Source organism: Arachis ipaensis, chromosome B9, assembly GCF_059453495.1.
Source record: "Arachis ipaensis isolate K30076 ecotype BB chromosome B9, ASM5945349v1, whole genome shotgun sequence".
In the NCBI taxonomy this organism is placed as follows: Eukaryota; Viridiplantae; Streptophyta; class Magnoliopsida; order Fabales; family Fabaceae; genus Arachis; species Arachis ipaensis.
In genome coordinates, this window is record NC_142444.1 from 12,864,843 (window position 1) to 12,873,761 (window position 8,919).

The 8,919-nt window shown below is 27.2% G+C and overlaps 1 pseudogene; it reads left to right on the plus strand.

Moving 5' to 3' along the window:
* Nucleotides 1-554: 554 nt before the first annotated feature.
* Nucleotides 555-3,766, plus strand: LOC148543783 (uncharacterized; annotated as a pseudogene).
* The last annotated feature ends 5,153 nt before the right edge of the window (nt 3,767-8,919 follow it).

Sequence of the window (8,919 nt, forward strand, 5' to 3'; positions counted from 1 at the left end):
AAAAATTGGTTTTCTAAATAAAAATAAATTTTTATGTGCAAAAACTATTTTTTTCATGTAAAAACGGATTTTTTTTAAAACTGATTTTTTAATTAAAATTAATTTGGCTTATTAACCTAAACAAAATTTTTTATTAAATCTATTTTTTATTAATCTTAACCATATGTATTCCTACATATTAATAATAAATTTAAAAATAAAATAAATATATTTATAATTTTTATTTTAATATAAATACTATTATATATTTTTTTATTTTCAATCATTTTTTCAAGTTTTGTTTGTACTCCTACGTATTCTCATTTTCTATTAAATTAGTTTGTATTTGATGTAGAAAATTTGAAATTATATGGTTATTTTAGTCATTTCATATAATATTTTAGTCTTGTCCAAGTGTATCCAAACATAATATTGGACATTACATTAGTAGTGTCTTTTGTATATCGTATTCAAACACAATACACAAACAATAATTTTTAGTGTCTCCATCTTATTGTCTCTGTCTCAGTGTCATATTTTGTCCTGTCTCTGAAAACAATCGCAGCCTAAGGACTATGGAGGAAGATGTTATTTTTGTGGTTGTGGTAATTTCAGTACACTACTTTTTATATTGCGTGAGTGGCCTTTAAGTTTGTGAAATTATAATAAATGAATTGTAGAATGATCCAATTGACATAGTGCAATAGAGGGTAGAGATGAAATTCTGCTAATAACCTAACGGTGCATAGAAATGTGGGACAGGTGAGCCTATTCAGCTAGTTTGCTTACATTGATAGATGGAGTCAAAACTTTGAATTTGGTAAAAAAAATGTGGACTTGTATTGTAATAAATATGTATTTAGTAAAATTAATTTATGAAGAACAATATATATATATAAGTAAATGTCAAATTTAGATAAAAAAAAAATGGTTATTTCTTTATTTTTTTTATATTGATAAAAAGAAAAGAAAACTGATAATAATATTAAGGTAATTGATAATTTAATTTTCTAATAATAAATAAAGAATATTTAATATTATGAAATATGAAAATATTGATTAATATTATATTTTAGTGAAAATAAATTTATTTTTTAGGCCGAGTTAAAAAATTTAGAGTGTGAATAGAATTTAAATTCAAATGTTTAAATTTATGGGTAGAATTTGGATGGATCTTAATCTATTCTATTCTATTTATTATTATCCTAAAATTCACTGAAATTTTTTTTCTCAAATAAAAAAAAATTAATAGCTTTTATTTTTCTTAAAAAAGAATATTTTTTTAGTTATTTAATTTTTTAAATTAAATAAATTAAAAAATTTAAATCATAGTATTTTGAGTTTAAATATAATTTTTGAAAGTCTATTTTAAATAGAAAAACTATGTTTAAATTAAAAATATTTTAAAATGATATTTTTTATGAATTTATTTAAATAGATATAATTCAAATTATCAAATTTTAATTTTTTATATTTACATTCAAAATTTTGTTTATTAATTTAAATGGAATAGTATTTAATTTTTAATTATTATTTGTATATTTTAAATGATAATTAATTAATTATTAATTTGTTTTAAGATGAATAATACCCGTGTGAATAATGGTTGTTATTTATGTCTTACGTAGGTGTAGAAAAAAAAATTTAGAGCCCTTTTAATTTATTATTTTTGTTATTTAACATTAGTGACGGTCTAGCAAAAATCCCAAAAAATGACAGCTATCTTCTCTGTGATGAAAACTTATAATAAAAAACTATATTTACAAATCAGTCATAAAATTGTTGACGATTTTTTCATAAAACTTAGTCTTTTTAAAAAAATAATTTATATTTAATCTAGAATAATAAAAAATAATCTATAATTAATCTAGAATAATAAATTATAAAAAAATAATTTATAATTAATCTAAAATAATAAAAAAATAAATTTTTCATAAAACTTAGTCTTATTAATTTAGAATAATAAAAAATATAATTTATAATTAATTTTTTATTTTTAATATATCTAAATATTTTTATTCTCTGTGTGTTTCTAAATAATTATTTAGACTAACTACCAATTCAGTACTCAAAAAATTCAGCCGCTGACAAAAAGATTAAAGATATCAACAAAATAGTCCCTAAATAATTTAAAAATACGATTAAAAGAATCAATAAATATTATATTTTTTATAAGTAACAAAATCACTTTCATAATTAGCAAGCAACTTATTTATGTGACCTAAATTTTTGTAACAACATCTGAACAAATATTTAAAAAGTACACAAAAATTTCGAAACAAAATTTTCTCTCTAATTTTTTTATTTTAAAAAATATAATTATTCACAATAAAAATATATTAAAAAATTCACTTGACAAAAATTATTAAATATTATTTCTTATAACATTTATGGTATAAATATTTTTTATCCAAGATAATTACTAATATAGATAAGATTATTTTAATAAAAAATATTAATATATTAATATCGATAGTATATATTTTTATTTTAACTAACTTTAAAAGAATACTAATAATTATATTTATATTTAAAAAATTAAATTTTAATTTGATTATTAACTATTTAACTAACTTTAAAAGTTAACTGTCTGTAACTATTTATTATGTTTTATTGAGTTAATTTTACTATTCATTTTTTAGTTACTAAAACTATTTATTATTAATTACATATGTTACAATTTATAAATATAAAATAAAATTGCAATTTTTTCTTTTTAGAATGTTGCCAAGTGTATAGGTCACTACAATATTTTTGAGCTATTACAACATATAATATAAATAACCTTTAAAAAGTGTTATCTAAAATAGTCAAAAGCAACATTTAAGATTTGTTGCAAAGAAATAAAATTATTGCAACTCTTTGTTAACCAACATACTACAAACGTTTTCTTTGATCAATTTAAGATACATGCGAAAAAGCGTTGCTTTATAAATTAAATAGGCAACATTTATAGTATTTATTTATTGGAAAAGTATGAGGAGCTAATGGAATATTTATACAATATGTACAATGGAGGTTTAGGGAGTATTAGAGATATAACCATTAGTGTTACCTTTTGTCATCAGCTGAAACTTTTGGGATGAGTGGTATCATGACATGGTATTAGAGCGCTAGATCCGAAAAGTCAAGAGTTCGATCCTTGATGATGATGATGATCCTATAACTGTTGATCGAAGCATCTTCAGTTTATTAGAGAACAAGCGTTATGAATGGAAGAACATGTTGAAGGGTCATGTTAGAGCATGGTGTGTTGGTTCTTCTCATGGTTGGATTGTGCTTTTGGATCAGAATAGAGTTTCACTTCTTCTAAACTATTCTTCTTCCACTACCATTAATGTACCACCTCTTCCCCTTTCATTCTTGTACCCTATCACATATTCTTACTTTGCTGAATACTTAAGAAAAATATTCATAGTCAAAGTAATCTTGATGTGTTGTTCCTCATCTTCAAACTACATTCTTGCTATCATATATGGTTCCAACTACAAAATTACTTATTGCAATTCTGCAACTTGGGTTGAGCTCTCTGATAATAAGCAATCTTATTGTGACGTTGTGTTCAGTAACAACTATCTTTATGCTTTGATACAAGATAGTTCTGTTGAAGTTTGGAATATTTGTGGGCAAATTCCTAAAAGATTGATTCTTTTAACACCAAATGTGGAGGCAAATTATGAAGAAGAGAAACCATATTTAGGAGATAACTTCTCAAAAATTTGTACTTTGTGGTATTTGCAGAAGAAATCTTGTTGGTGATAAAGTTTATTGAAAATTTTGTGAATGATGACAGGTTGGTAGTAGAAGAAGGAGATCTTTTATCACCTGAGGATACACAACCATTAATTTGTTCTTATAGAACAAAGTTTTTTACTGCTTATAAGCTTGATATTGGAGACAAGAAATAGAAAAAGATGAGATTTTTACATGATAAAATTCTGTTCTTGGGTGCTAATGAGTCTGTATCAATGGATGTTAAAGCTTGCTTGGAGTGTGATGCAAACTCAATCTACTTTGCAGATGATAGGTGAAAAGAGATAACTTTAGACTACATATATGGTGGACATGATTGGTGTGTTTTTAATTTTCAAAAAAATGTTGATGAGTTTGAAAAATTCTAAATTAATTTTTATGATGACTAAACATTATTAGTATAATTATTTACAAAATTATTAATTTGATCTTAATTCATACTTGTTTAATTAATAATTTTGTTGATGCAGGTTTTTATTGGGCCAATTTTTCAGCCTTAGTATTAAATTGATAAGACCATGGCTGAAATAAATTTTTGTTTCTTGGGCCGAATAGAAAAGAAAAACCAAAGTCCAGTATGAAATCAAAATTCAGCCTTGTATGAAATGAATGGTGGCTAAATTGTTTAATTGGGCCAGTTTCTATTAACATCATCATTAAGCCCATATTAAACCAAAGATCCAATACTTGGTCTGAAACCTATTGAGGGAAAGTAAATATTTTGCCTCCAACGGATCTCAATTTTTACCATGTGGTGGAATTCAAATTTTATTAAAGTGAAGTTAATACATGCATGGAAACTATGAGAGAGAAATTGTCATTGATTTGATGAATGGCTTTAATGCTACACGCTACTCAGGGAAGTAAAAGCAATCCCATTTCAATTAATTTGTTCAATTACATCTAATTGCTTTTCTTCTGGCTCTATCTTCTCTCTCATCTTTCTTCTACCTTCAGTCATATCATTACAGAGAAAGCATGGAGGCTATGGCTAGACACCGAAGAGATGAAGATGCACGCTACAAGACCATCACAATGATGGCAAGAAAAAGCAAACTAAGAGTATGCTGTGGCTAACATTCTCATTCACTTGTGGTAAGATTTTGTGAAGAGATCTTGACTTCTCCATACTAAAAATGGTTGAAGAAGATTTCGGTCAGAGAAGAAGAATCTTGGAAGGATGACTTGTCTCTGATTCTGCTCAACCATCACAGGAGGTAGCTACAGTGGCTACGTGATGGAGGAGGCAGAGATTGGAGCAAATGAAGCTATCATCATCATGGAGCATCAAGAGCCAGAAGTTCATCTTGGAGAGCAAGGCAAGGATGAAGGGCTCGGATTGATGAAGATTGATGACCAAGGAAGGACTAGAGGTAATTGCATGTTGGGTTTTGCATGTGTTATCTCTTCTCTCTCTCTGGCCGAACCGGTTCTAGTTGAAGAAGAAGAAGATTGGCTTGGTCTGTTTGGTTTCAACCTTGGAGGCTTCTCCCTATAAGTAAAGGTGAACTGTCAGGGTTTGATTCAAGGAAAGGAAAAGAGTGAGCACAGAGTTCCTATAGCTCTCTAAGCTAACAGAATTTCTTCTCCTTCAATGTTTTTCATTTTGTAATTTTTCTGTTTAATTTTGTCATGTCTTGAGTCTCATGGAAAAGGCAAACAGTGAGGTTTGTATGAAAAAGCCATAGAGCGAAAAAAGGCAGAGAGTGCAAAATTAAAAGAAAAAGCCATAGATGTTCTTAGAGGTCCTTTGTATATCTGTGTTGTGTTTCATGATTCTGTGAGAATCCCTTGCAAGTTGGGTTAGCACTTTGCAGTGAAAGCTTGGCAGTGACCAAGTCAAGTTCAGTTGGGGTTTAGATTCTGGACTTGTCCCGGATAGGAAGGGTAGTTCCTAGGGAGAATTGGTATATGTAATCATGAAGATTATAGTGAAATTCCATCATAGTTGTGATGGAGACTGGATGTAAGCTGCACTGCACTTAGCAGCTCAACCAGGATATATCTGGGTGTAATTTCCTCTCTCTTCTACTCCATTTCTGTTTCTGTTGCACAGGAGATAAAACCAAAAATATCTCGTGTTGACTGACGAGACAAAAAGAAAAGTCTCGTGGCTGGGGACGAGACAAAAGAAAAAGTCCCGTGGCTAGTTACGAGATAAAAAGACAAAAAAATTTTAGAAGTGGTTTCAAAGACCAGCAAGTATTGTCAAGTAAAGAGGGGGCTAAGATTCAACCCCCTTCTTTTAGCCACTGATAACCATCAAATGTTTTAAGAACCTCATGCAAATTACAAATAAGATTGATTCTCCACTAATTTAGGTAATTCCATAGTAATTTAGAGTTTGCCATTTAGAATGATATGATTTTTTTGTAATTGATTTTTTTTTTATCTTCTCTATCTAACCATTCAAGAATCATGTTAAGAATTTAAGATTCACTAGCCTTTTTTTTAAATACATTTGACACATTAAAGTATATCTTTTTCTTTCCTCCTAGTAATCTATTCTGGTCTTGTAATATTTTTTTTTTTATCGGACATTATTACTAGACTGCCTTTATTTATGTGTTTTTTTTTTTTGGATATGTGTAAATATATACTTCAAACAACTACTATTTTATCATTCGACTGGGTCCAATAAAAAATAAAAAAAGGTCCAAATCAATCTCTTTACAATAGTCTGAGTCAATGGACTATAATTAGTTATTTTTTGTCATAAAGGTCCGGTTATTAAAAAATCTCACAAGACCCAATAACCTTTTATCTTCATTCATCCATACAAAAAGAAACTACATTCAACAAAAAAGAAAAAAAATTTCACATTCATCAGCACCCTAATCCCAAGACAAAAAAAAAAAAAAAAAAAATCAGCACCCTACTCAATATTCAATTCACTGATTCAACCGGACCGGTTTGCAATTACGTTAAATTAAGGGGCACATGTAACACAATTACGTTAATACCCCATGTTCGGAACCAACATCCACTACACAGTTGAAATATTCTGACACGGTTCTTAACGGACCAGACAAAACTTTTTCCATACAAAGCCTTCTTTTTTGACTTTTTGTAGTTATACTGTATAGACAGATACTTTGAATGAAGATTCAAAAATACACATCTTTTCTTAATTCTTTTATAATTATAGATGATACTTTTTTCTTTTTTCCCCTTTCATTTCTCTTATTCATTTCTACTCTATTTTATTCAATTCTATTCTTTATTCATTTATTTTTCTCCTCTCTTTCACATTATATATTCATTTTTCTTGTTTAAACCTTTTTAATCTCTTATTCTTCTTTATGAATATGATAAATAGAGACGAATTAATATTTATTTTGAACAAAAATGAATAAATATACTTTATAAAAATAAATTTAATTTTCATACATTAATAATGTAAAAGAATTCTACACATACAGTTATCTAATATTCTATTTTTGTATTCACTACAACAAAATTTAATTTTGGTGGCAATAAGCTAATAACATAATGACCACTATATGCCTTATTTAACTTATGTTTATGCGACATTATATATTACGATTACTATATATTATAATGACAATTATATACTTTTTACGTCTATTAAAAAGATCTTTATTGGCAATTATATAATTGCTGCTAAAATCTTTTAGCGATAAATTATAAGACAACTAATATCTAATTGCCGGTAAATATATTAGTGGCTATTTTTATTGACGTTAAAAGCAAAATAAATGATCACTAAAAATAATTTTTTTTAATAGTCATCATCACATTGATAAAAATAGCAAATTTTCAAACTTACTAATTAAAAAGTTATCTTAACACATAAATCTCATGGATGACTGTGTAAAATTTATTACTATATTAATACATCAAAATTAAACTCTATAAAAATTGATAAACACTTGTTTTGATAGTTTACTACAAGAAAACCAAGATTTAAAGCGTGGCAAAAATTTTAAAAAAGTGTAGCGATAGTCTTTCGCCACGCTTTTTGAACTATAGACACGTTTTTAAAAGGGTCACATCTACAAGCGTGCCAATTGCTCTATCGCTACACTTTTATCAAACTATTGGCATGCTTTATTTTTTGCCACGCTTTTATCTATTAGCACGCTTAAAAGCATGGCTATATGTATAACCCTGTCGCAAAGCTTTTAAAGCGTGCCGAAAAGTAGACATACAACCACGCTTTTAAAGCATGCTGAAAAATGGATATACAGCCACGCTTTTAAAGTGTGCCAAAAAGTGAAAACTTATCGTTATACTTTCAAAGCATAGTCTAATCCTTTTCAAATAAAAAAAGAAAAATAGAAAATAAAATAAAAATATTAGTAAGTTAATCTTTAAAATAAAATAAAACACTAAAAAATTAATCTTCCATTGATTTATATGAATTATATATATAATAAAATATGAATGAAACATTTAAAAAAATATAAATTCAACTTCCAAAATAAACATTTAAAAAAATTACAATTCTATATTAAAAAAATCTAATCTAATTCCTAAACAACATCTAGACTTTTCAACAAAAAGTATTAGCCTTACAACATTTGTTATAAAGAAATAGTCTTTACTTCCTTTTTTTATGATCTATTTTTCCAGCAGCACCATTCAGCATATGTAGAATAAAAAATTAAATTCGTAAACAGTAATTTACAATTAAATTATAAGAACACACGTAAAATACGGATGAAAAATAAAACTCATCTTACCCGCTTTAAGAAATAATTAGTAACACTAGGTAACATTTCTAATTCACTTCATCTTGCATATGTAGCCTTAATGACTGCATCATTCCACAACTCCTCAACCAATGGTGCGTATTGGCGTGTAGCACAGTTGGAAAGATGGCATCAAGTTTGTCCGATACTATAATTTTTAGCAACTAATCAGAGAATGCTTTTAGCCTTGTCCTAATGGATCGGAATACATCGTCTTCTCATCAGATTTTGGTCCGGACCCTGTTGTGAGCCATAAGCAAAATCTTTTAATACAAATGGCAAGCTAAATATTAAATCTTTTGACCACGTTTTCGAAGTATAACAAAAAAAAATGTGGTAACAAACCTTTTTTCTTATAGTAGTTCACATCCATTGTTACTCACAAACCAATAAATATGATATAAATAAATACTAAACATGTATTTTGAATAAAAATAAATATGTTTTTAAACATGCATGCTAAAGAGTTAGT